Raw genomic sequence first — 26277 nt, 5'->3', positions numbered from 1 at the left:
TGCACCTAGGCAGGAGGGAACATGACGTAACTCTCTATTTTACTCGAAAACTTAGCTGTTCAATGAGGAAAGAGGGAAGAAAGGGAGGCTTGAAAGCATGAAGGTTGGGGCTGAAATGGCTGTGGACTTTTTGGAGCTTTCTTCAAACGCCAGATGACCCTGCATACCCAGGTGCCTTTCCTCAACTTCTGCCTTCTTTTCCTTCTAAGGGCTGTGTCCCAGCTTTCTTTGGAGGACTCTCTGAGGATGTCAGCTGCAGAATGCCCAGAGTCCTCCCAGAGCCTCTCAACTTCAGGAGGGTGTCCACGGGGTTCAGGCATAAAGAAGGCCCAGTCCCTTCATCCACCAGGAAACAGACAGGAAAAGCCAGGCTCCAGAGTTCTCACGTGGGGCCAGGTTGGGGCCAGGCCTTCGTCTGAAGATCAATCACAGTTTGCCTTTTCCTTTCCTTCCCCAAGGACCAACTGCACTGCTGTCTCCTAGACTTCCTTAGGAAATCATAGACACCCAAATTCTCATTTCAGGATCTGATTCTGAAGAGCTCCTAAGACAGGTGCTGGAGCCAAGAGATGCAGAGCGGGAGAACGCCATCAACAGACCAGCGGTGCTAATGGCAAACTCAGCTCCCACAGTTTGAGGCCGATTCCTCCGTGCTTTTCCTGCTGACTGATTTGGATGGACTGAATTTCTTGCTCGGCTCCTGTATCATGTTCGGGACAGAGGCCATATTCCTGGGAGCTTTATGGAAATCAAACAGAACTTCAGTTCCCTGGGGAAACAGAGAAGCTGCTCTCTGATTGCTCTCAATCCCTGGGAATGAAGGGAGCTGTCTTCAATCTCACCCAGGTTTTCAATGAGTGGACTTGACTTGACTCCTTCCTTGAGGCTCCTGGCTTGATGCTGCCACAAAAGGCTTTGGTGAGGAGAGTTCTAGATATTTGTAGATCTTCACTTACCAGTTACCTGCCCACACCGTTGCTGGGTATTTGGTCATTAAAAGATTCCTCACTGCCTCAACCTTCTGGGTTACTACTTCTCCATCCAGGGGGATCCAGCCACTAACTTTCATAATCTCTGGAAATTAGGGGTAGAGTTTGAAAATGACTTTTGTCCGTGCTATCTTGGAGCTGTCCATGGATGTAAAGATATTGGTAAGCATTGCTGCAGAGGCGCTGGACTATGAGGATTGTGTAGAATGAATCGCATCTACTCAATAGGTAAAAACTACACTAGAGAAGATGCCGAGCTGAGATCCCCGTGTGTATCTGCTGACTGTGTCCTGTGTAGAATAGTAGGACTTCTTAATTCTCTAGGGCACAGGGACATCCAGCAGCTTCCAAAACAGTGGAAGTGAGATGAGGCATGGCTGGGAAATGTCACACTCCCTGCCTCCCAGATATTGCCCATCATCCCCACATGTCTCCAGGAGGCACAGCTGCTGTCTCTGCACAGGCTCTGAGCTCCTTCCCAAGGCAGACAGAACGTGAGTCATCTTTGCTGATTCATTGGGCTTAAGGATTTAGCTGCTTCAGCTAAAATCTGAAAAAAACATGGTCTGGGGGAAGAGTTTGGACAAGTAGGAGCTTGTAACACCCACGTTTCCATTTCTGATCCTGACCGTGGTCACCATTTGGCAATCCTTTTGTTGTAGTTGGCAAAAGTGGACTCACCATCTCAGATTCAGTTGAGCATTGTGGATTTAACTGGTGGGGTTCTCACTTGCTTTTGTAGTTGGTAAATGAACATACATGTATGTGTGCTCCCCCAGTGGGAATTTGATTAACTGCTATATAGAACCGAGACAGGCTAGGGTAGTTCTAGGATGTTTTTTAAACAGTGGCTGTCAACTAGCAAGAGTACAAAAAAACACTATCACCAGGAATTTTATCTGCTTATTGTGTGAACCACATGGATGTTACATCATATACATAATTATTTCTCCCATTCACGCAGAGGGTGGCACAGCCCAGGACTTCTCACGTTGTGGTTTGGATATGGTTTGAGTGTCTTCCCAAAGACTTTGTTAGTTAGAAGCTTGGCTCCTAGTGAGGTAATCTGAGAAGTATAGATGAAAGTTTCTGTCCTGCTTGGTCCTTCGACTGTTCAGTCCCAAAGAAACACATGGAGGCTTATATTAATTATAAACTATTTGGACTCTCAGCTCAGGCTTATTGTTAACTAGCTCTTACAACTCAAATTAACCCTTAATTTTTATTTATGTTTAGTCATGTGGCTTGGTACCTTTTTTCAGTAAGGCATTCTCATCTTGCATCCTCGGTGTCTGGCTTGCAACTACTTCTCTGCCTTTCCTCTTCCCAGAATTCTCCTAGTCTTGTCACCCCACCTATACTTCCTGCCTGGCTACTTGGGCAATCAGTGTTTTATTAAACTAATACACAAGTGGCAAGCTTTTAGAGTGTATAAGAGCATTATCCCACAGCAGAGAGATGGTGGAAATATTAAGAGACTGGCTTAATCTGGTCCCTGGGCATTGGGGACCCTTAGAAAAGATTGTCATTCTCATAGCACCCTTGTTAGTTCCCTTGAGAGTGGGGTTATTATAAAGAATGGCCGGACCACTGAGTTCTGTTGGCTTTCTGTCCTGCCATGATATCCCTTTTAAGAGCCATCCAGTTTAAGTCTGCCTCAGAAGTATGCTGTGATGCCACAAAGGGACTTGTCATTAATGGTCAAACAGGTAGGGCTGCCTGAATTTGAATTGTCACCCTCCCAAACTGTAGACTAAACCAACCTGTTATCGTTACAAAGCACCCATCATTAGATATTTTGTAATAGAAACAGAAAATGAACTAAGACGTCAAATTAGGCTACTAATCGTTTTGCCTGAAGTCATACAATAATTTGACCTGCCTCAGTTTTCCTTGCCCTGCCAAGGGTAGCCAAACCACATTTGTTAGAATTGCCTGAATCCCAAGGTTAAGCCAACAGACAAACATGTTTACTATGAATTAATTTTCGAAGAAATAAAAGATAACTAAAGGGGAAGTCCAATCCACTCAAGCCACCTCTGATTTATTGCCTTTAGCGCCCATCAGACCACGGTGCTCTGAAAGGATGATAAAGTGTCAACACGGCTGGCTGCTTTGCTTTTGAAAAATAACCCAGGACCAGATCAATAAGTAACTAGAGGCTGCGTGTTCATCTTAATTTTTAAGCCTTAAATATTAGTTATCCTTTTCCTTCTACTTCAAATCTATGCAAAATCTCCATTGCCTTGATACTGAGAATACAGCAAGCTAAGGCCAGATGAACCAAAGAGAACATAACAAACCCATCTCTCTGCCTCCAGAGTTGTGAGCATCCTGGTATAGCCCCCTTACTAGGAGGTGTTGCTTACCAAGTATACTCAGGGGCTAGAAGCAAAAGTATTCATCCACTAAAACAGTCCCAACAGTTGTACGGGCCTTGTGCAATGTGGGCCGCCACATGGGCCTATGAGGTTGTTCTTCAAAGAGCTAATGCATGCAATGAATATGTTAGCAGAGACTTAGTATCTCAGTACAAGATGAGTGTCTTAACTGTTACTTGCTGGAACTGTGTTTCCAGTGCTGAGGCTGGTTGAGTGTGACTTGGTGATTGGGTTGTCACAGCCAGCCCTGTCCTAAGATACACACACTCACAGCCTGTGCAGGTCAACTGGTCTAACAGGAACAGAACTGGGAGACACAACATATTCAAATAATAAAAACTGAGCTTGGGAATGTCTGCAGAGGAGAAATGTCTGTGGCCTTTTCATTTTCCAGGCCAATAATAAAGGCTAGGTTCCTAACCTTTGTCACTTTTATTTTCAAATAAGAACATTATAAATACTGTAGATCCATTTAATTTCATCTCTTTTTTCCCTTTTCATTTTAAAGAGGCATTTTAAAAGTCCACACTTAGATTAAAAAGCAGGTAAGTCCATATGTCTCAGACTTAGCCAACAGTTAAATCGCCAGGCCAGGAGTGCTAGTAATAATAGACCCTTGTTCTTTACCCCAAGGTACACTGATTTATAGAGGCAAGAGGCCCTGAATCCTACTTCTAACACAGTGGCTCTCAACCTTCCTAATGCTACGACCCTTTAATACAGTTCCTCGTGTTGTGGTGATCCCGAATCAAAAAGTTATTTTTGTTGCTACTTCATGACTGTAATTTTTGCGACTGTTATTAAATGTAATGTAAATATCTGTTTGCAGGCTATCTAATATGCTACTCTAATGAAAGGGGTCACAGCCCGAAGGTTGAGAACCATCTTTCTGACAACATCCCTGATGGTTGGTTCTAAAGCTAGTTGGCAGACCACATTTCCAGGCAAGCCAGTTAGTTAACACTCACTCTCTTTCCTGAGCTCCACTCACTTCATTGTGGGCCAGGCAACTCTACCTTGCCCCTGTCTCTGGTCTTCAGACCACAGGTCATCTGGTATACCACAGTCCCATTCACTGATTCCAAATCACATGTCATCCAAGGATGGAACAGTGCCACCCTGCTGCAGAGCCACAAAGTTTGGAGGATGGAAATAGTACTCCTCTACCATCTTACTATCAGATAGGGCAGGTTAACAGCCTAGTTGTCCAAAGAAGAGGGAAAAACACTACATAGCAGGGAAGGACCAGGACAAGGATAGTGTGGTCTCGTCTAACTAGTAGCTAACGTCTCTTCCTTTGGTGACTTGGCTCTCCTGCCAGGGAATCCGTTTTGGAAATCACCTGGCCTGGGGAACTGCCTACCGTATCTCCCAAGCCTCAAGTGTGTTTGCCACAAGGGCCTAACTTCAGAAATTCAGCCTTTGTCTGACCCCTGGAAGGGGATTCAGACAGTCAGCCGTTGGTTGCTTAATTTATATGAGATTATATTATGTCTTTTTGGTTTGCAAAGCAACCTTAAAATGAACTACTTATTAGCTTCACTTTATAGATGGAGAAATTGATATTCCTGGGCCACCAGCTTGCTCAGTGCTTCCGCAGAAGCCAGCCTGCACAGCAGCCACAGACCAGACACTTCGAGGTTATTCTCACTCTGCTAGGTTCCTCTTCCTGCCCTTTCTAACAGGGAGGTGGCAGAGGTCAAACGTGAAGCTAAATACAGACTGGAGATTAACTCGTCTATTTCTGTAATAGGAAAAACACACAAAATCCCTACAGCCACATCACAGAAGAGTGACCCAATTAATTCAGTGAGGAGATCAGCCACATTGATCGGCTGAAGTGTGGAGAGGACAATGCAGCTCATTGATTGAATGCTTTACTTTTCAGAGGCTTGTATAGACATAGCTGCAGGCAAGTCTCTCCTGAAAGGGTTGCCATGACACCAGCCAATGGGTCTACTCCCCTTGGCTCCCCCTGCTTGCTAGGGCAGGCCTGGCAGGGCCTCCTTGGTCAGAGGTCTGCTTGCCTAGGTCACTATCTGAGTTCTACTCTTGGATTTGATGGCTTTTCAAACAAATGGCTTGTCTTTCAGGGCAGCTTTATTTCAATTACTAAGTACCTCTTGACTCTTTACATTTACAAATTACTATCTATGCTCGTTTTGTTAACAAGCCAGGCACAGAAAGAGGTCCCATGGTAATATCCCCATTGTAGAGAGGATGGATAAAAGTCCAGGGAAGCTTAGGTCATTCAACAGGCTCTACTGGGGCCAGAATGGTCTCCAGGAAGATACATCAATGAAGATGCATTAACCTTAAGACTCAAGTCAATTAAGGAAGAACAGACAGGAATGAGAACAAACATGCTTCCCAGGTACCAAATGGATGTGCAGCAGAATCGTGTGTGGCAGAAAAGATATCAAAGAGAGGGGGGAGGTTGAGAACACCTGGCCACTCCTCAACCTCCCTCAGGAAGGGCCGTGTTCCAGCTGTTTGCTAGATGAGCTAGATCAGTATTGAGCTCAGCCTGCAGAGGAAAATATCATTCCATTTCCCAGATGAAAAATCAAGTCTTCCTAACTTATAACAGATGGGTTAACAGACTTGGATTGTCACCCAAGTAAATTATCTCTGCAGGGTACATTTAGGGGCTGTGTTAAATGGTCCTCAGCAGAGGAAACACTTTGTTTCTTCTTTCTGCTCTTAAGTGGAAATATATATATACCAGAACAGAGCAAAAGGTAAAAGGTAAAACTTTCCATTTAACTCGGGCCTTCTCTCTGTTATAGTGTTGCATTTAAAACACATAATAATTTATCAATAGCAGCTTTGGAAAACACTAGAAGTTTCTACTAACTTTTAAATAGGTCTCAAGTGTGTGAATTTCACACAATACAGAACATTAGCAGTACCTTTCAGGAGCCCCTTACATCTTATCACTTCCCACTGGTCCATTACCAGCTCAGCCAGTTGCATCCAAGCAGCAGACTGAAACCTGAAAGATGGTAAATTCTCCTCTATCCATTGCCACCAACTGCAGAAATCTGGGAGTAGACCTAGAAAACAATGTAAGCTGTACCTGAGGCCAAAGTCAGCTAGCCTAGGCAGGAGATCAAGGGGGGTTACCGATGACAGTGGCACACGGTCACAGGGAGCAGCTGCTTGCTCTTGCTGGCCCAGGAGCTGAGCTCCTTGCCGCTAGTATTCTTTGCCTAGACTAACCCAGGACTAGAAAGTCAGGTGGAGAAGCATGCAAACCTAGGCTGCTTCTCAGCGTTCAATTGATGCAGTTGAGGGCACCGGAAATACTTCTTTGCACACATAAAACACACCCCAAAACTAGGGGTCCAGGAGAGGGGTATGAGCTTTAATTACTGTATATGTTGAGGGGGTCAGGAGGCTGATGCTGAGTGTGCAGTCTTAGCTTTGACGGCCACTCTCCTACTGTAGGAACTTCCTGATGGTAGAAAGCACATACAAACCATTTCCTTGCAAAAATCTCGCTTGCCTATCATCTAGCTACATAAATATATCCTCATAATTAAGTCCCTAACAGTGCTTTTTTTCCTTTCCGGAGTTCAATAACAGACAGTCAATACTTCTCAAACTTATTTTGATGTTGTTTTAAAGCATCTACCGTTGAAACATAGCCAAACAGAACAATGGAAATAGATTTTTCAGTCAAGGGCTAGATACTTGAGCAAATCGCCATTGAAAGGAAGTGAGATTAAGTAAATAATTAACTTATAATGAGTTAATTCCCTAATAGGTTGTGATGGGGATATCTTAGGATGTGGAGGAAAAGTATCTGTCAAATGTATTGAGCCAATACCGGTAAAAATAATGGCCAAATATTGATAGTGACCAGATCATAAGTGAAATATTTTATCACTCAATCATGAAATCAAGCCTAGAAGACAGATATTGCTAAGACTCCAAGAGAGAATCGTAAGCTCTCATGTCAAAGGACAGATTGTACATAAGGGCCTGGGTTCCTGGTCCTTGTATTTCAATGGATAGGATTTTAGCCTGCAAGAGGCCCAGGATCTCTAGGGACTGCAGGGCACTTGTGTCGTTCTGGGGGTGATATGTGAGTAACAATATCTAGAAAGACCGGAAGGGCCGAGGGCAGGTGTTTGGTAGAGAGTGGGGAGGAAGGAGGTACCACCAGGATGACAGTTTAGATGTTGTGGGTTAAGCCAGAATCTGGGTCACTTAAGACAGGAGGCTCTTCTCTCTTGGAGGAAGAAAGGACACAACTACAAAGAATTAAACCCAGATTCTTGACGTAAGGAAGGACTTTAACGCTTGGGACAGTAAGCAGTGGCAGTGCTGACCCAAATGAATCGTTGACAGAGTCTCTGTCCATCATGACTCAGCTGTTGCAAATATTCTTGATAACCCAGAAAAGTAGTATGGGACACACTTTGCTTCTAGGTTATGAGGTTGGTGTGTGTGTGCTTCCCCTGAAGCCAATCTACACTGACTATAGAGACTGTTTTGTTTTGTTAGGGCTTCTCTAATGCCATCATCCAGATCTCTACAGTGATGAACTAGCCAGCATTTAAAAAAGAAATTAAAACTTGATATGAAAAGGCTTAACTGGCACTTAGCAGTGATGGTGCTAATTAGCACTAATTGCGCTGCTTAAATAGTCCCTGAGTAATAACATTCATTTTAAAGTCAGAGTTTTGGCTGGGTGTGATGGCACATTTCTTTAATCTCAATACTCAGGAGGCAGAGTCAGGCAGGTCTCTGTTAGTTGGAAGCCAGCTTGGTCTACAGTGAGTTCAAGGCCAGTCAAGTCAGCATAGTGTGACCCTGTTTCAAACCAAAGCAAACAAACAAAAGCAAGAGGTTGTGGGGCTCCTGACATAAACATCTTCTTTATTTACTTTGTAAGCTCGATGATGCTAAGACCAAGTGTTGCTCATCTCTTTACCAGGGCCAAATAGATATGGGTGTTTCGGTAGAGAGAACGGTAGCTTGTGCTAGCTTGCTTCCTTGAGGAGAATTACAAGCTCTCCAAATGAGGAGCCTTGACCATCTCGTTCCTGGTTGTATCTCCAGTGTCTGGGAAGAAGATCTGGTGCATAAAAGAGTGCAAGTAATATCTGATGAGAAATGAGTCGAACATTAAGTAAAATTGTGCCAGAAATGTAGCCAAAACTTCATGTATTTCCTGAAGAAGCAACGAGGGCCAAATCTACCCCTCTCCCAAGAATTGAAGGAATAGAATAGGTGATTTGAGGTGAAGTCTCAAAGAGTATATGGGGCTGGGTGGTGGTGGCACATGCCTTTAATGCCAGCATTTGAGAGGTAGAGATGGGCAACTCTCTGTGAATTCAAGGCCAGCCTGGTTTACAGAGCGAGTTTCCGGACAGGATCCAAAGCTACAGAGAAACTCTGTCTTAAAAAACAGAGAGAGAGAGAGAGAGAGAGAGAGAGAGAGAGAGAGAGAGAGAGAGAGAGAGAGAGAGAGAGAGGAGTATATGTTTATGGGGAAAGGGTTAGAGTGCTGTATCTATAACCAGTATTAACGTGCAATCTTATTTTTGTGTGTTTGTGGTTTTGTGTAGTTGTATGCACATATGCTTTATGTAAATATCTTCCTTGTTCACCTTACCATCTTATCTTTTGAGGCAAAGTTGTTCCCTGACCCTTGAGCTCCTTGGTTTTCCTGGCTGGCTGGCTAGTGATCTCTAGATATATCTCCACTCTCCTTCCCCTAGTGCTAGAATGACAGATTAATGCCAACGAACCCGATTGGATCTGGGGCTCAGAATTCAAGTCCTCATGCTGAGCCATTCCCCAGTCTTCCACATATATGCTTTTCAAATAAGAAAGTTAAAAGTTAAACTTCCTAGACTTTAAAGTTCCTAGACTTGAGATTAATTAGTGGTGTTCATTCTTTCAGAAACACCGGGAAAGCATTTGCAGTTCTCGGCTTCATATGACTTAACATTACTTCCATGCAAACTCATCTATGTGGTTTTTCATGAACACATTTACAATCACTCTAAAATATGTTCTTACCCAGCCCGTGCTCACACACCCTGTGCTCACACACCAAGTTGCCAAGATAATAAAGGTTTGCTATTAATGAATCTATGAGATATAATTTCTCTGTTCATTTTAGTAATCCAGAATAAAATGTGGAGGAAAAGAACAAGGGGTCTGCCTTAGTCACTGTTCTATGGCTGTGAAGGGCCGCCAGGACAAAGGCAACTATCATAAGAGAAAGCCTTTAGTTGGGGGCTTGCTTACAGTTTCAGAGGCTTAGTCCATCATCAGCATGGTGGGGAGCATGGCAGCGTGCAGATTGGCACTGGACTGTAGCTGAGAGTTCTATGGCCTGATCCCCATAGGCGGAGAGAGAGGGAGAGAGCCTGGGCCTGGTGTGGGCTTTTGAAATGTCAAAGCCACCCCTCCCCCCCACGCACACCAGTGATATATGTCCTCCAACAAGTTCACACCTTCTAATCCTTTTAAAGAGTTCCACTCCTTGGTGATTTACCTTTATATATATATATGTGCCTACAAGGTGCCAAGGTGCAGGGGAGGGCATTCTTATTCGAACTACCACAGAGGCCATTCAGTTGTCTGAACAGTTGGATTAAGAGTTTGGGTTAAAAGCTAAATACCCTTCACTTACAGGCTCATTCCTTGAACCATTGCTTTCTGACAGGAGACTAACAAACACTTCCAAAGACAAACTCAATACTAGGGAGCAACAGAAGAACTTGGGAGTCAGGTGGGCACTGCAGCAGAGATCCAGGGACTTACGGAAAGGGAGTGATGTGTGTGCACACGCATACATTTGCAAAGGAACACAAGGCTGCCACAGGCTTGGTTCTCCCAGAACCATTTTGGATACAGGCTGTCTCCATCACACCAGTTCTTAAAAGAGTTATTCCTCAGTGCAACAACTGATTGCATTGACTTTAACTTCAAAGGAGAAACCGGCAGATTTCTTCTGTTCAGTCAGACAGGGGACTGGAGATTATAACACATACACCCTGCATTCTCAGAATTGCTCATTTTCTAACTAGAATATTCTATCTTGATCATATGGGCCCTGAGGAGTTCAGCCCTTATAACTTCAGGATCCTTTACTTAGAGGAACCAATCACATACGTATTCAAGCATGCTAAGAAATGATCTTTTTTTTTTTTTGCATCTGTCCAGAGCGGACTTACCTTTTATTCTTATTTATTTATTTATTTATTTATTTATTTATTTATTTATTTATTTAAGACTTCTGCCTCCTCCCCGCCACTGCCTCCCATTTCCTTCCCCCTCCCCCAATCAAGTCCCCCTCCCTTGTCAGCCCAAAGAGCAATCAGGGTTCCTTGCCCTGTGGGAAGTCCAAGACCACCCACCTTTATACAGGTCTACTAAGGTGAGCAACCAAACAGCCTGGGCTCCCACAAAGCCAGTACATGCAGTAGGACCAAAAACCCATTGCCATTGTTCTTGAGTTCTCAGTAGTCCTCATTGTCCGCTATGTTCAGCGAGTCCGGTTTTATCCCAGGCTTTTTCAGACCCAGGCCAGCTGGCCTTGGTGAGTTCCTGATAGAATATCCCCATTGTCTCAGTGTGTGGGTGCACCCCTCGCGGTCCTGAGTTCCTTGCTCGTGCTCTCTCTCCTTCTGTTCCTGATTTGGACCTTGAGATTTCTGTCCTGTGCTCCAGTGTGGGTCTCTGTCTCCTTTCATCACCTGATGAAGGTTAATATCCAGGAGGATGCCTATATGTTTTTCTTTGGGTTCACCTTCTTATTTAGCTTCTCTAGGACCACGAATTATAGGCTCAATGTCCTTTATTTATGGCTAGAAACCAATTATGAGTGAATACATCCCATGTTCCTCTTTTTGGGTCTGGCTTACCTCACTGTGATCTTATGACCCCAGGAGCAACATAAAGGGTAGCAGTTGGCTCTTAAGTTTGTAACGCAACATACTATTCTCTCAAAAACACCCCAGTTTGAAGTCTGAGAATCAGCCCCAAGGCTTAGCAGAGGAGCTGAGGAACCCCACTTCCACAAGCAGGCTCATTGGAACTCAGGGAGGGTTCAGGCCCGAAGCTCTCCCCATGTTCCTTTGTCTTCTTGGCTCTCTCTCTGCTTTAATCTTAGGTTTGATGTTCTCCAGGTTGCAGGGACTCCTGTCAAATGTCACCGCTGTGCCCTGGCTTACTCAAGCCTGCAGGTTTGTTTTTACTTTTGTTTTGTTTTTGTTTAAAGGTACTGATTTGTTAGCTTCTGCCCTAGAGACTCTTGGGATGAGTTTTCTTTCCCTAGAAATCTCACCGCTTTTCGAGTGCTCCACCACAGCCCTGCAAACAGTAAACATACATCTTAATTACCTCATCACTATGATCCTTTCCTGTATGACATCCCATTTTTCTTCATCCAATTAATGTTATTAGAGAAAATATGAACATTGTAGGAAAATATTTTAAAATCCGTGTAATTACATTTTACATGTGTAAACACACATCTTTCTTATGTTGTATATAGTCTTAGAATATGGTTTTAGTTTGCTGTTTTACTAAAATTAAATTTACTAAACTAAAAATTTAACACATGACTATTTTTTCATAAAAATATTCTTCCATCATCAAATAATTCCTTGATTAATAAAGATTTGTGCTGTGAAAGTTATCATGCAGCTAAAAGACTGATAATACTTAATATCTTATTAATTCTAGAGCAAATTTCTAGATTTCCTGGGTGTGTGCATGAATGTGTGTGTGTGTTTATATGGGTGTGCAAGTATGTGTGAGTATATGAGTGTGTGCATGTAAATATGGATGAGTAGTGTATATGAATATGTATGGGTTTATGAGTGTGAGTTTTGTATGGGTATGGGTTTGGGTCTATACTATGTATGGATGTATGTGGGTGTATGAGTGTCTGTGGATATATGAGTGTGTATGTGTATGAGTATGTGTGTATTATGTACATGAGTGTGTGTGTGTGTGTATGTGTGTGTGCACATGTGTATGTATGTGTGAAAGTGAGGATAGGGGATAACAAGTTGATAATTATATATAATACTAACAGTTGGACCCTTTGCTGTTGCTCCCATTATGACGGGACTACATATACTTTCATTAATGGTTACTGCACACTTTCAGAAAGCTGACAGGTCCTCCATCATCAGTGTATCATCTTCCATATATAGAAACATATACTCTGAACAAATCTAATTGAACTTTATGAATTGCCATTTGATGTATTCATTAACTAACTCAGTGACCAAATTGAAACAAGTTAAGGAAGCAAAATTTTACTTAGGTTTATAATTTCAGAGGGTTTAGTTTGTTGTCAGTTGGCTCTAAGTGAGAGAAGGAGGGAGAAGGAGAGAGAGAGAGAGAGAGAGAGAGAGAGAGAGAGAGAGAGAGAGAGCAGAGGGCAAGCATGTACGTGCATGTGTGTGTGTGACATGTGGGGAGCAGTATGCATATGGGTGTATGTAGCCTTTCCTGACTTCACAGGAGAGGTTTTCCATGTCAGGACATGCTAAGTTTATGCCAATTACAAGAGGACCCTACAGTCACTTGAATGCATTTTGCCCAAAAATGAAGCTATGAGACTCAACTACACTCGTGTCAAGGCTGGGGAATACTGTTACTTATCACATAATAGCATTCAAGAGGAAAATGGTAATAAAAATAAATTATTATGCTAGAAATAAAGCATCTAGGAATGAAGTAGGATTTCTTTGGAAGAGTGTAACACTCTATCTCTGTACATTTGTGTCAGGGTTTTACATAAAGCCTCAGTTCATAACTCATTGCCACCAAGGTTCACACAGCTCTGCAAATTTTTAGCACAGTAACAATAGGATTATAAAGAAGCATTTATTCCTTTTTTTGGAGTGGGGGCTGGTTAAAAATAAATACACTGTGGGAATTCCATGGTGATAGTAGGGGCTGTTACAGCTTTGGTAGAGAGCAGGGTAATACTAAAGATTCTCCCAGGAAGGATCGGTCCTAACAGGAAGACACTCCAGTGTTGTCATCCAGCTCACGTGATCTCTTTATGCGTTGTGAGGCATAAAGGATCAGCTTCCTGTAGGGTGGCTAGATCTGGGTGTTTGAGGACTAGGTGATTAATTAGATGTGATTACGAAGACTTTAGTCAGGTTTAGGCCTTGGCTGCCCTGGAGACATGGCTTGGTTCCAGGGGAAGAAAACATTGGAAGATTAAATGTAGAAGAACCTTTGTATCAAGCTAACTAATTCATTGGAAGTCAAGAAATTCAGCCTAGGCTGGCCTAGAACTTGTGATGTAGCTGAGGAGGATGACCCTCACACTCGATCCTCCTGCCTCTACCTCTTAAATGCTGGAATTACAGGGATACCCAGCACAACCAGTTAGGATTTTGTTTTTAAAGTTTGTTGTTTGTTTGTTTTGTGGTAAGTTCTCACTATGAAAGTTTAGCTGGTCTGGAACTCACTATATAGATCAGCCTGGCCCTGAACTCATAGATACACTGCTTCTGCCTCCTGAATGCTGGGACTAAAGTCATGTACCAGCACGCCTCCTTTTATTTGATGCTGGGGATGGAACCCAGGGCTTCATATATGCTAGGCAAGCATTCTACCAATTGAATCCCATTTCCAGGCAAGAAGTATTTCTTCAGGATTCTTCTTCAAATCTCAGTTATTTTTCTTCTATTGAAGGCTACCAAAACTTCAATTTCTTTAAAGAAGCCACTATGAGATAACATATGGACATGTAAAATATGGAGCCTCACTGGACTTGGCAGAATAGTTTATGCAGTGTCTGGTAGCTGTGGCAAGGGGCAGTGGGGTCGGCACAGCACCAGGGCAGTGAGATAGACTGCTGCTCCTGAGAGCCTTGGGGAACGTTATGCTAGTGTTTTGAAGGTTGACTCTGAGTCCATGACGTCACCTGGGAATTTCCAGAAGGAACTGGAAGGGAAGCAGCTCTGGAGCTTGGGGCCCTGCATGAGCAAGGGATGGTTAAGCTGTTTGTCTTTTCGGCTGCTTTACTTAAAAAAAATGTCTGAGACTGAGTAGAACACAAACTTATTTTCTCAAGATCAAGGCACCAGTGTTTGGCCCTTTAGCTACAAAAGCAGAAAGGCAGCTCCTGCTGACTTCCACAGGCCTGCCTCACAGACCTCTTCCAAGCACAAGGGAGCAGCCTGTGTCTTGGTCATCACTCATTCCCATCTCCTAAGACGATGCTACAGGAATGGCTCTTCCCCCGGGGCTAGTCCTGTTTTCAGGATAAGGAAGAAACGGGGTGACTCTGGGTTAATTGGACTACAGGTATTTAGATTTAGACCATCCTAGAATTTGCATATCACATATAGTTGCTGCTTAGTGCAGAAAGACTTACATTTTAAATAAATTTTAGAAGCAGGCAGTAAAGTTCAAAGAACTCCTTTGGTGTCAATTAAGATCTGCAAAAGTTCTTTCAAATGTCTAAGGGGGATGCTCCACAGAGAGGCAGCTTAAGCTAACCAAGCTGGAAGGAGCTGGGGAAATGCCTCTAAAGAGGTTCTGTTTTCTCTCTTTTAACTGGTGAATTCGTGAATCAAATTTTTACTCTGTGCCTAGCTATGAATACACAGGAGCATGATGGCAACGGTCACTGGTGAACTCCGTCTTTTGCTTGTTTGTCTTGTCTTTTAAATATGTGCATGTGTCTGTGTATGTGTGTGTGTGCACGCGTGTGTGTGTGGTGTATGCGTATCCGTACAGGGAGGTACTCATTCCTGCATGCATGCAGATATGCAGACGCTAGAGGAGTAAGTACCTGGATGGCTTCCTTTATTGCCTTTTGCCTTTGCTCCTTGAGGCAGGGTTTTTCACTGAATCTGAAGCCCACTCTTCCAGGTAGGATGACTGACCAATGAGAGAGACCTTCCCACCTCTTCTCTGACCCATTATGGGGGTTATAAATGTACTTGGCCAAGCTTGGCTGTTGTGTGCTTTTGCACAGCAAGAACTCTTACCCATGGAGTCATCTTCCCAGCCTCAAGGTGTTTGGTTTAGTAGTGCTGAAGCGTGACGTACACGCATGCTATATGCTCATGGTGTATGCTCATGGTGTAGGCTCAGAGTATAGGGTCTTTGTATATGCCTGCTTCCCTTCTTATTAACCTTCTTATTTTATTTTTCAAAACATTTCACTTTTTTTTGAAGCTACAGGGGGATGGACTATGAAGGCAGGGTTAGACATATGAGTGTGGTCACACACCTTGTGGCTATCAGCAATCTATGTGTTACATAATTCTATCTGGCATGATTTGGGAAGCTAGGCCTAACAGTCAATGAAAATTCAGAGTATTATTTTAATAACAGTGCAATGAAGGTTGATGTGAGCTTGAAGAATATACGAAGAACAGAAAAAATTCTTAACTATATGCCCATTTAAAAAAGTATAAACACAAATAAAATACATGTTTACAGACAAGCAAAAGCATAGGTTCCCTTAGTAAGAGAAGAGTAAATGTATTCTCCGATGACTTTCATATGAAGCGTGTCTTTCCCTTAGAGGAGATTCTTAGAGAGTCCAATGGAACTCAAGGGGAAGGCTCAGACTGTGTGCACAGTTCATTCGCTTGTAGCAGAAACACAAGGGTGCTGAGATACCAGAAAGAGGGACATGGGCACTAAGTCTTCTTGAATGTACCCACAGAGAGACTTTGTATTAAGGGACTTTAATGATTTGTAAGTAATACCCACTCATTGGAAATAATAACATGTATGTTCATGCCCAAACATGAGAGGTTTGTTTGATGCTTGTGAGTTCTTGACAACCTGCTGTTTTGAAATAAATTATGAAAGAAATAAAAGAGAAGACTAAAACACATGCCACCCCACTCTCTTTTTTGGTAATAGTCAGTGACATTGCAACCTGAATGGAGATCTCCTGAATCTGGTATTGAGGATTGTTTACCCTGTTCATCAGAGGAGGGACCAAGGAAATTCATTTGATCACCTTGGTCTGCATATGAACATTTCTCTCTGCCGGGAAAACAACCCCCAGCTCAGGAATGAGTCCCAATCTTCTCTAAAGGGTTACCTATTATCTAGGAAAGACAATGGCTAATGACCAAGCATGAGGAAGCCAGTTCATGAATCAGTAACTTGTGGACTACAGACTAAGTCATCTGAGTAAGACTACTGCAAAGGTCCTTTAAGGAAATGGCAGTGAATCCAAGTCTTCTCCCACTTGGCACACAAACGAGCCTTCCCGGCTTGGTTTACATGCAAACCAGAGAAGTTCTAAATAGTCTTGAGGGTAGAGAATATCTTACATTCTTTGAGGCCAAATTATAATTGTGCAAGGAGCCCTGAAAGAGAATACAATGGAGAAACAAAACAAAAACCAGAGAAACATCAGCCAGAGAAATGTTTGGCAGAAACCCTGCATGTGCTTGGCATCACCCTAGACCTCTGCCTGTCTGTGGAACATTCAAACACTAATGCCCTCCGTCCAGTTCTTCATGGACCCTGAGCAGGTCAAAGAGCGTGTTGTCAACGTGCGCCTCTCTCTATGCCCTACATCAGCAAGAAAGCTGCTCGTAAGTACAGCGTCGTTTGTCTGCAAAACACCCTGAATGGAATTGACATCCTACTAATCATGTCTTCTTCAGTGAAAATATTTTCCTGAGAACCTAAGTACTATTTCTCTAACGAAGAGGCACTCCATTCCAAACAAACTACATGTTTGTTTGTTTGAAATAAAAGATAAGTAGATGTTTACTTATAACTATAAAGGAATGCTGTGGGATAGTCCTCTTGTATGCTGTAAAGATTTCTCACTGGAATTGGTTTAATACAATGTTGATTGGCCAGTAGCCAGGCAGGAACTATAGGTGGGTCAACCAAGCTAAGGATGATGGGAAAGAGAAGGGCAGAGTCAGGAGTCACCAGCTAGCTGCTGAGGAAGCAGAACCTGTAAAATTGAGGTAATATGCCATAACCATGTGGCAAAGCATAGATAGAAATATGGGCTAACTTAAGGATAAGAGCTAGCTAGCAAGAAGCCTGAGCTATTGGCCAAGCATTTATAAGTAATATCAAGCCTCCAAGTCAATTATTTTGGAAGCGGCTACCAACCTCAAAGTGGGGTGAGCAGGTAGGTAGACACTCAAGTGCTGTGCCATCCCAGTCCTTGCTGCTGCTAGCTTGACTTCTCGCCTTGTCACACACAATCACTTAAGAGGCCTCAGTTTACCTAAGGTGAAGAGAGTAGGAAGTGTCTAAAATTGCTCATTTGTTGCATGACCTGTGGCCTGCCCATATGGTCAGTTCTGAAGTACCATGCTGTAGACATCATTATGGGTATCTGGTGACTGAGTGTGTGTGTGGGGGGGGGGGTTAGGTACCATTTAACACCCAATAGGATCCATTTGTCCTCAGAGGAAACACTCCAGGAATCCCAGAGGAATGTGACATTTAAAATTGCACCTACTCTTTGTGCTATGTTTTTTCTATACGTATAAACTTTTGACCAAACTTACTTGATAAATTAGGCACTGTAAGAGACCAACAATAATATTTTAGATCTTAGATATTTCATTATGCAATTGCTTTGGTTTCCTTATAAAACTGAGAATATTTCCCCTCCCCTTTTTCTTTCTTAAAAGAAGCACTTCACAGGTTCTTCTGTTGTCCAGGAATTCCCAGCAGCCCCGACTCTTGTGCTTGGGGCTATTCTGAAGAAGGCAAGCACCACAGTAAATCAACTGCTGATCTAAAAGCCAAGCAGGCTGCTGACTGATTAACATGATTAACTGATTAACATGTGCACAAGGCGGATACAATGGGCTGGACATCCACTGGACAAAGGAGCGATTCACATCCTGGTTGATTCTGAGCAAGCCAGCAGAAGGGGTCATCATGCTACTTAGAACAGGGCAGTATACTGCTAGGACTGACTCATTCCTGGAATTTTTCTATCCCGTAATTTTAGACCTTGATTGACTGTTGAAATATGGGATTACAGAAAATAGGACACGACAGGGATGTATATGCCTTTTCTCTCTATAAATGAACTTTTCTCAGTGTCTTGACTTCAAGGGTAGCACAAGATATTTAGTGAGATCTTTCATCTCCCTTCCTACCCCTTCTCCCCCTCCCCCACATCCCCGCCTATGTGCATGTACACATATTTGCCCATGGAGTAAACAAACCAAAAAACAAACAAACAAACCAAAGACCAGAGGATGGCACTGGGGACATTGGGGTGTCTTTCCTCAATCCTTTCCCTGTCCTTATTTATTTATTTATTTATTTATTTGAGTCAGGACCTCTTACTGAAACTGAAACTTACTGGTTAACTAGATGTGTTGGCCAATGAGACTCTAACATCTGCCCATCTCTGTCCCTCAGTACAGTACGCAGCAATGCACACAGCTTTACAAGGGGATTGGGAGTGTGAACTCATGTCCTCATGCGTAGATAGCATTTTACTGACTGAGCCACCTCCCCTTTGAAAGTATCAAGAACACCACATTTTAAAAGTATGGCCCAACTTTGTGCTTTATTAGAATCGTGTCTCAGCGCCAGAAGGCACAGTAGACATCATCACTTTGTCTTGAACATTGGGTCCTGGCAAAACTTGGCTGAATGCCAGAGGTCAGGCCTGTGGCTCATCACCAGGGATGCCTTGAGAAGCTGGAGTGGGGCACAGCTAAGTCTGAGAATTCCAGGGAAGGACTCTGAGCGAGCTTTCCTTTCCACAGCTCACACACTCAAGAGTCACTGCAAGGGGACAGCAATGAAACTGGATAGCGTGCTATCATCTAACCGAAAATTCACATTTCTTATTGTTTATAAAGCTTATTCGGGAGGACGCCCGATTTCCTTGAAACATCTGAAAACACAGGAAGAAAATTCTTGGTGTATGTGTATCCAGCTTGCAAGGCTTCTATTCCTCTTACATCATGCCAGGCTTAGGCTTTGTGACCAATACAATCTAGCAGAAATGATGGCACCTATGCCATAAAAGGGACTATGGCATCATGGAGTAAGAAGGGAGACATCTGGACTTTGTTCCAGGATGTGACAAAGATGCTTGAAAGTTCTCGGGAGTTTCTGGCTTCTCAGGGCAGCCACCTTTAGAAAATGACGTCTCCTGACACGTGGATAGCCTCAATTTTAATTCTCCTTTCCTTCACTTGGATCATCATCTTCTCAACCCGTAGAGGGCATCCTGTCCTCTTCTCCCAGGTACCCCCTGTGGTTATAGTTTGTTGTTTCTCTAAGCTGACTGGGTCCTGAGCATTTGCCACATAAATGAAATTTCCTCCAGAATAACGAGATAAGTTTTAGCTGGCTCCAGATAATGCCATGATGAGGATTAGCTGCCAACAAGCCAACACTGGCCAAGAGCGTGGGACTTTTAGCCCTACTTTAACGTTCAGGAGGGTGAGCAGTTGCAGGGTGAATTACTAACTGTTGATTGCTGATCTATTAAGTCATACCGATGTAAGAAATATCTGTGAAACAAAACTTGGGCAATAGGGCTCATGGGATTGTAGGCAGATGCACACCAGGAAAATACAGGCAGGCTTCTTCCTCAATTTTCTGTCCACCTCCCATCTCATCCATGTGTTCCTCATAGCAAATAAAGCGTTTCCCCACGTTCTTTAATTTTAATAAATCGCTGAAAAGGCAAGCCAGCTGAGGGGAGGGGTTTGGGACTATCGGGAGCCAGTGCCTCAGGAGCAGTTGGCTTCTGAAGGGGACTAGTCCTAGAGGTGTGACTGCTCACCCTGGGGTTTATGCTGACTTGGGGAGTTGGTGTAGGAGTTGAGGTGATCTCTTTGACAGCTGGTTGGTGTCAGAGAACTGACTGCTTGAACACAAAACCTACTGGGTTGCTCGTTTGTCTTCTCTCTTCTCTTTCACGCAGATTGCCTACTGTGGGGAAGGTGAATGCCACGTTCTGAAGACACTTGAGTAGCCTATGAGGAATTGAGCTGCTGTTAACAGCCTTCGTGGTGTGGGACTGTGGAGAGTCTTCTGCCCAGTTCCATCAGGCACCAGGTTCCCAAGGACACTTGATTTGCTCCCTGAGGCTGCGGAGCACTGCAACTCTACTGCTGACCTTCAGAAACAATGTATTTCTGTCCTGTTTATTTACTTACTCAATGTTAGGGTAACATTATGTAGTAGTAAAATATCTATCCTTCACTGAAGATCAAACACAGGGCCTTGGCAATGCTAGGCAAATATTCAAGCTGTTCCTACAGCCAGTATTATCTTACAGCATGTTAAAGGCCTTACCATCAGATCTACCTAGTTCTTTCTAAAATTAAATTTTTAGAAAAGAAGTGAAGGCCACACCCTCTGAACTGGAGATAAACCAAACACATTGTAAAGTGTACGTTGCATATTAACAGAATTCCAAATATTCAATAGTGCATTCAGTCTCATCCTGTGCCAAGTGCCAGTGTTCCCTTGGCAATCATCTTCCTTTCTTTTAACTGGAGGTATTACCCTATCTCTGCTTAGTTCTTTAATGGAGGAGAAGGCAGGTTCCCACTTCTGCCTCTAAGAAGAAGCTGCAGACTTTTGAGGCTCTATTTTTGCATAGGATTATCTGACCGGATAGATTCCAGACTCCTTCTAGGAATTAATTCTGCAGCAGCAACTGAAATTAAACCTCCTGCACATGAAGTTGATAACTACAGAGGTGTGGGCAATGCCCCCTCCCTCTTTAAAGCAAAAATAGCTTGCTCTCTGATCCTAATCCTGTTAGATAGATAAGAAACTCAATCTTCGTTTTCATCGAGGTTTCTCTCTTTCCTCTTTAATGTATCTTTCACTGAGTTTCTTCTTCCCCCTCCAACTTCCAGGGTCGGGGTTATAGTCTTAGATGTTACCACAGTATCAGGACACACATCATGTTTTTGGGAAAGCTGGGCTAAGGATGGAATTAATTGGTAGAGTACTTGTCTAGTCAAGAGAGGGCTGGAGAATTGGTTCCATGGTTAATAGTACCACTGTTCTTGCGGGGGCTGGGAGATGGATTTCTAGCACCCTCGTCAGGTGACTCACAACCACCTGTCACTCCATCGCCAGGTGATTCAACACCCTCTTCTGGCCTCTTTGGGCATCCACAGGCACACACACACACACACACACACACACACACACACACACACACACAGAGAGAGAGAGAGAGAGAGAGAGAGAGAGAGAGAGAGAGAGAGAGAGATAATAAAAACAAGTCTTTCTTTAAAAAAGTTAGAAGAAACAGAAAAGATAAAAGCAACTTAGCTATGATGACTAACTTCAATTGTCAACTCGATGAGACTGAGACAAAGCCAGGAGTCATTTAAAGCACAATTCAGTGCAAAAACTACAGGGTTTCTTGGGAGGACTGTCTAAGAGGCTGAGAGCTCAGGATGAATAATGTGGGAAAAGGAGAATATCTCTCTCTCTCTCTTCTCTCTCTCTCTCTCTCTCTCTCTCTCTCTCTCTCTCTCTCTCTCTCTCTCTCTCTCTCTCCTGGGCACCTTGATGTGAGCTGCCATGCTCTGATGATCTAAAACCCTGACACTGAAATGACCCTTTCTTTTTCTTAAGTTGTCTCTCTCTCTCGGGTATTTTCAACAACAACAGAGGATCAAATAAACACAGCGGAGCAGCCTTCAGGAACCCCAGGCACTCTTCAGAAACACTCAGAGAAGCAGAACTTACAATGCAGAGAATGAAAAGCACGTTAAGAAACATCACCGAGGCTGCAAGGAGAGTCAGCAGAAGGGGAGACCAGAGGGAGGGTGCTCAACAGCACACAGGCCCACTGTTTAGACCCGAGAAGTTGACCATTAAGTGCAAAACTTAAAAGTCTGCAATTATTGATCTCTTCTCACTCATCTACTTTCTCAGTATTATCTATTTTCATGAGCAACAGTATCAAACCATGAAAATTTTTAGACACCACACTCACATCCTTATCTCAAATCCTAGAGTTAGTCAGAAGGCCAGTGCTGCTTCCGGTTCCCCAGAGCCACTTGCCCTGTTGAATTGGATTGACGGTGACCACTGTAATCGCGTTCGATGAGACTGTGTGCCATGTGTCTGGGCTTCCTACATCAGTGTGAGCTGCCCTTGTGGGATACACACAGAAGCAGCCTCTAGTTACTGAGGGGACTTCATAGCTTCCTAGTCCTGTTGGCTGCTGCCAAAGACTTTAAAATATCTATAGGAAGCCAAGGAGTTAGTCCTTGGAAGGCAGTCATGTGACTACCTAGCAGCCCTGTTTAGGAAAATGGCTGCATTCTAGGCCCCAATTATTATTTTAATAAAAACCTTTTTTTTTTTAAAAAAAAAAAGTATTCACTGAAGTTTAGCAATAGGAAGCCTACCATTTTCTTCCTGTTTCATTGCTATTTATTGCTAGAAACTCTGACTGCCTCTAAGAGACTTTTTACTATTTATCTGTATCTTTGATTAGGCCTTGCTGTGCAGCCCAGACTAAGGCCTAGCTTCCAGGTTCTGGGATCTATGCAAAAGATGGGGTGGAAACAGAGATGATGAAAGATTTTAAAGAAACAATATTTTCTAGACAGACAGAGCTGATGTACATGTGAACTCAGAGAGGCTGTGACAGCATGCACATGGCCTATACAAGCTCAAGCCAGACAGAGTCCCAGCATGAAGAAGGGGATGGGGGAACAGAGTCCCACCCCCACCTGAGAAGCCATTCACAAACAATACCTGCTAGGAATGAAAAATCAGTTTTCTCCAGTGGAGTGACGCTGGGTGTATCCATCCCACTCTAGGGCTGGCCGGCCATGGCCAAAAGTAGCTGGCCAGCTCAAGTTTGACACTTCAAATTTTTGTTGTTGGTGTTGCTATTGTGTGTGTATGTGACTTTTTTCATTCTTCCTTTTTAAAATTTTGTTTTTAAAGGGAGAGAAGGATGGGTAGGAAGGGCTTGAGAGGAGTTGGGGGATGGGGAAGGCTATGAGAAAATATACTGCATGACATTTCAAAGAATACAAAAGTGGTTAAAATAAAAAAAAATGACATGAGTCTAAGCAGGTGCTACCATACCTAGCATAAAAGATACCTTTAAATAGCACCAGTATCTAGTAAAGCTTAACTTCCTCTTTTTCCTCCCTGTGATCTGAAAACTTAACAGTTTCTAAAAGTAACATGGTGAATAATAGAAGATGTTAAAAATACTAGTCTCTATGTGTAGACGGAGCCATAATTAATACCTAGGAAGCCAGATGCTCTACGGCAAAGATGCCTCAATTTTCCAATTAACACATGGAGAGCTTTAACTACTTCAATTGGAAGCCCAGCCTCCACATAAGACAAGGCGGCCAAATGTACCGCAAGCACACGTAGCTTCAGAGAAATGCCGAGTCCTGGAAACACACCCCATCTTATTAGCTTCAGCACCGATCTCATTATGAACAGAGTTGCTTACACTTCTTCCTTCTGACGAGCATTCAACAGAACTTGGATGTGTGCCCTTTTGAAAAAACAGATTACTGCCTTCACAAACCAGATGGTGCACATCCTCTACACCCCGTCCTCTAACGGAATCAAAAGGGGTTCCTATTGTGTGCTATAATATAATTAGTACATCCGCAAGAGCATGTTCTTATGGAGACTCTGGGAGTTAAACAACTTGGCTAACGCGGTCCCGCAGAGTGGGACAGGAGGCCACATGCCGCTGAGGAGTCAGGCTATGTGGAGGGGCTTCTGCTTCTTTAATTCTTCCAAAATAGGCTTCAGTGGAGGTGTGGGGCCCTGCCTCATGGGCTCACAAAGAAGAAGTCTTCTGTCTTTGACTATCAGAGACAAAAAGTCTGCTGTCTCATAAAGGAGCTAATCAAGCAAGAAAACCTCCCTCGTCCTCCCTTCCTGACTTCTTTCCTCTGCCCCTTTCTCTCTCTTCTGGCCTGATCCAGCCAGATTATATGTGTAGGATATTCTAATCACCATCATCAACAGCAGAACCGACACCCACTTGTGACTACCATTTGAGTATCACACTCACCACAGAAAGAAACATGCATCCAAAGACAACTACATCATTCTGCAGTTAGCCAACAAATCGGAGAATAGTATACTGTCTCCTACCTTGGAGATTATTCTGTCTTGGCAAAACCTAAAAGGAGAAAAGACAAATGCATTAGTGTTTTTGTTGCTTCTGACCTTTGAAACCACAGAACTGAATTAAACAAATAGTTTCTCCAATAGTTTAGCAAAATGACTTATTCTACTTAATTTAACCGTTGGTTAGGGATACGTTTGGGGTAAGGGGGAGCCATGCACCAAGAGACTAAGCAAATCTCATTGCATCCAGGCTCTGGAGATGTGGAACAGCATTTTGAGGCAAAACAAAAACCTTTGACAACTTGGAGGTTGCCTGCCAACTGTGTCTTTGACATCCTGTCATTCCTCACAGGTCAGAGAGAACAATTCCTTTGTGGTAAGACCCTGTTCATGAAATGTGGCATCTCCTTCTCTATAAAGTTGTCTAGGTTAGCAGTCAGGCTAGGTTGGTCACATGACAGCAGAACGAACTCAGACGGGTCATGATCTGTGTGACCTGCACCATTCTGTTGGCCTAAGTCTGAAAAAGCAGAAAGAAGAGTTTTTGAATAGTTGGGTGCCAAAGCTCGATGCTCAGTTCAGCCGAACATCATGTTCTCTCCCCAGTTTGCTTTTTGGAAGCTTTTCTTTTACATCCTAAATATGTGTTTGTTTCAACTTGGGCTGGGAAGATTTAATTAAAAACAATTCCATCACAGCCGCAGGAGCCTGTGCTTGCTCGACTCCCCAATGCTGCACGAATCTCGGACACCTTTCCCTTCCTAAAATCTAAGATGGTTTCTCTCTCTCTCTCTCTCTTTGGTATTGTGCCAATTAGAAAAGATGTGTGTTGAGCAAACAGCTAAGAAATCCATCAAAAGGTAAGGGTTCTTTTTATTTGAGTGCTCTTTCCTAATGGATTGATTAGCTCACCTAGAACAGGGTTAGCCTCGGGCAGAAACAGCTTTGTAGACCTTAGTGGACTGGATTTAAAAAACAAAAAAGTAGAAAATCAACATTAAGAATTCAATGGACTTCAAAAACAGAGGAAAACACAGTCTGAAAGTATGTTAAAATCCTTTCATTTATTTCCAATCAAATGGCCTCGTAATAAATTATAGTGCTGTCCTGTTAAGACTCTGCCTTAGCTGGAAATGTGCTCAGGCTATGATCTCTAAATTCAGTTTACACTGAAATTTTCCAAACTTCATACCCCATTTAATTTAAAAGTCTTTATGTCAAATATGTCGCCTTATGGACGGCTCCTCTTCCTGTGCCCCTCTGCTCTGCCAACATCACACACATCGGCTTTGAGACTACTTTCAAAAAGAAATTTGTCTAAGTAGAAAATTTGCCTTTCAGAAAAGACAAGGGGCAGAAGAAAGCATCCGTTAATCCCCTGCCTCTGGCTGGAATCAAGGGGAAAAACCTTCTTGAAGGCCAACAGTGTCAGCTGTTGCTACACTAACCTTGTCTCTCACCCACTTTGCTATTCGGTGTTTGGTATCTACAAGTACTCTGCTCCTGGCACAAAGGGGAAGGTTTTAGAGAGAGTAATGTTTCAATTTCAATGTGTGTGAACATCGACTGGGGTCCTTGTGAACATGCAGATTCCTGGGCCAGTCCAGCTGCACTAAACCAGGCAGGGGCATTTCCAGTGTGTTCTACGGAACCGGAATCTGGAGACCACAAGTTGAGAAGCCCTAACTGCTGCGTGTGAATTGTTATAGCACGGAAGCTTAGTGTCAAGCGTTGGGTAGGAAGGGTTTGAAGTGGATATTCCAGGTGAGTGCACTGGAGCACACCTGTAACCCCAAAGCATGGGAGGCTGAGAAAGCAGGGTTACTAAT

At 43.3% G+C, this 26277-nt stretch overlaps 1 protein-coding gene across 2 annotated transcripts in view; it reads right to left on the bottom strand.

Moving 5' to 3' along the window:
- Sema6d (semaphorin 6D) overlaps window positions 1-26277 on the bottom strand; it is a 563414-nt gene that overhangs the window by 151196 nt on the left and 385941 nt on the right. For both annotated transcript variants that reach the window (XM_075962007.1, XM_075961999.1), the window contains exon 4: window positions 24473-24500. The gene's annotated coding sequence lies outside the window, so the exon portion shown is untranslated. The remainder of the gene's footprint in view (window positions 1-24472; window positions 24501-26277) is intronic.

Source organism: Microtus pennsylvanicus, chromosome 2 (assembly GCF_037038515.1).
Source record: "Microtus pennsylvanicus isolate mMicPen1 chromosome 2, mMicPen1.hap1, whole genome shotgun sequence".
NCBI lineage: Eukaryota > Metazoa > Chordata > Mammalia > Rodentia > Cricetidae > Microtus > Microtus pennsylvanicus.
The sequence above is the reverse complement of the archived record's forward strand: the minus strand, read 5'-3'. Positions and strand labels throughout refer to the sequence as shown.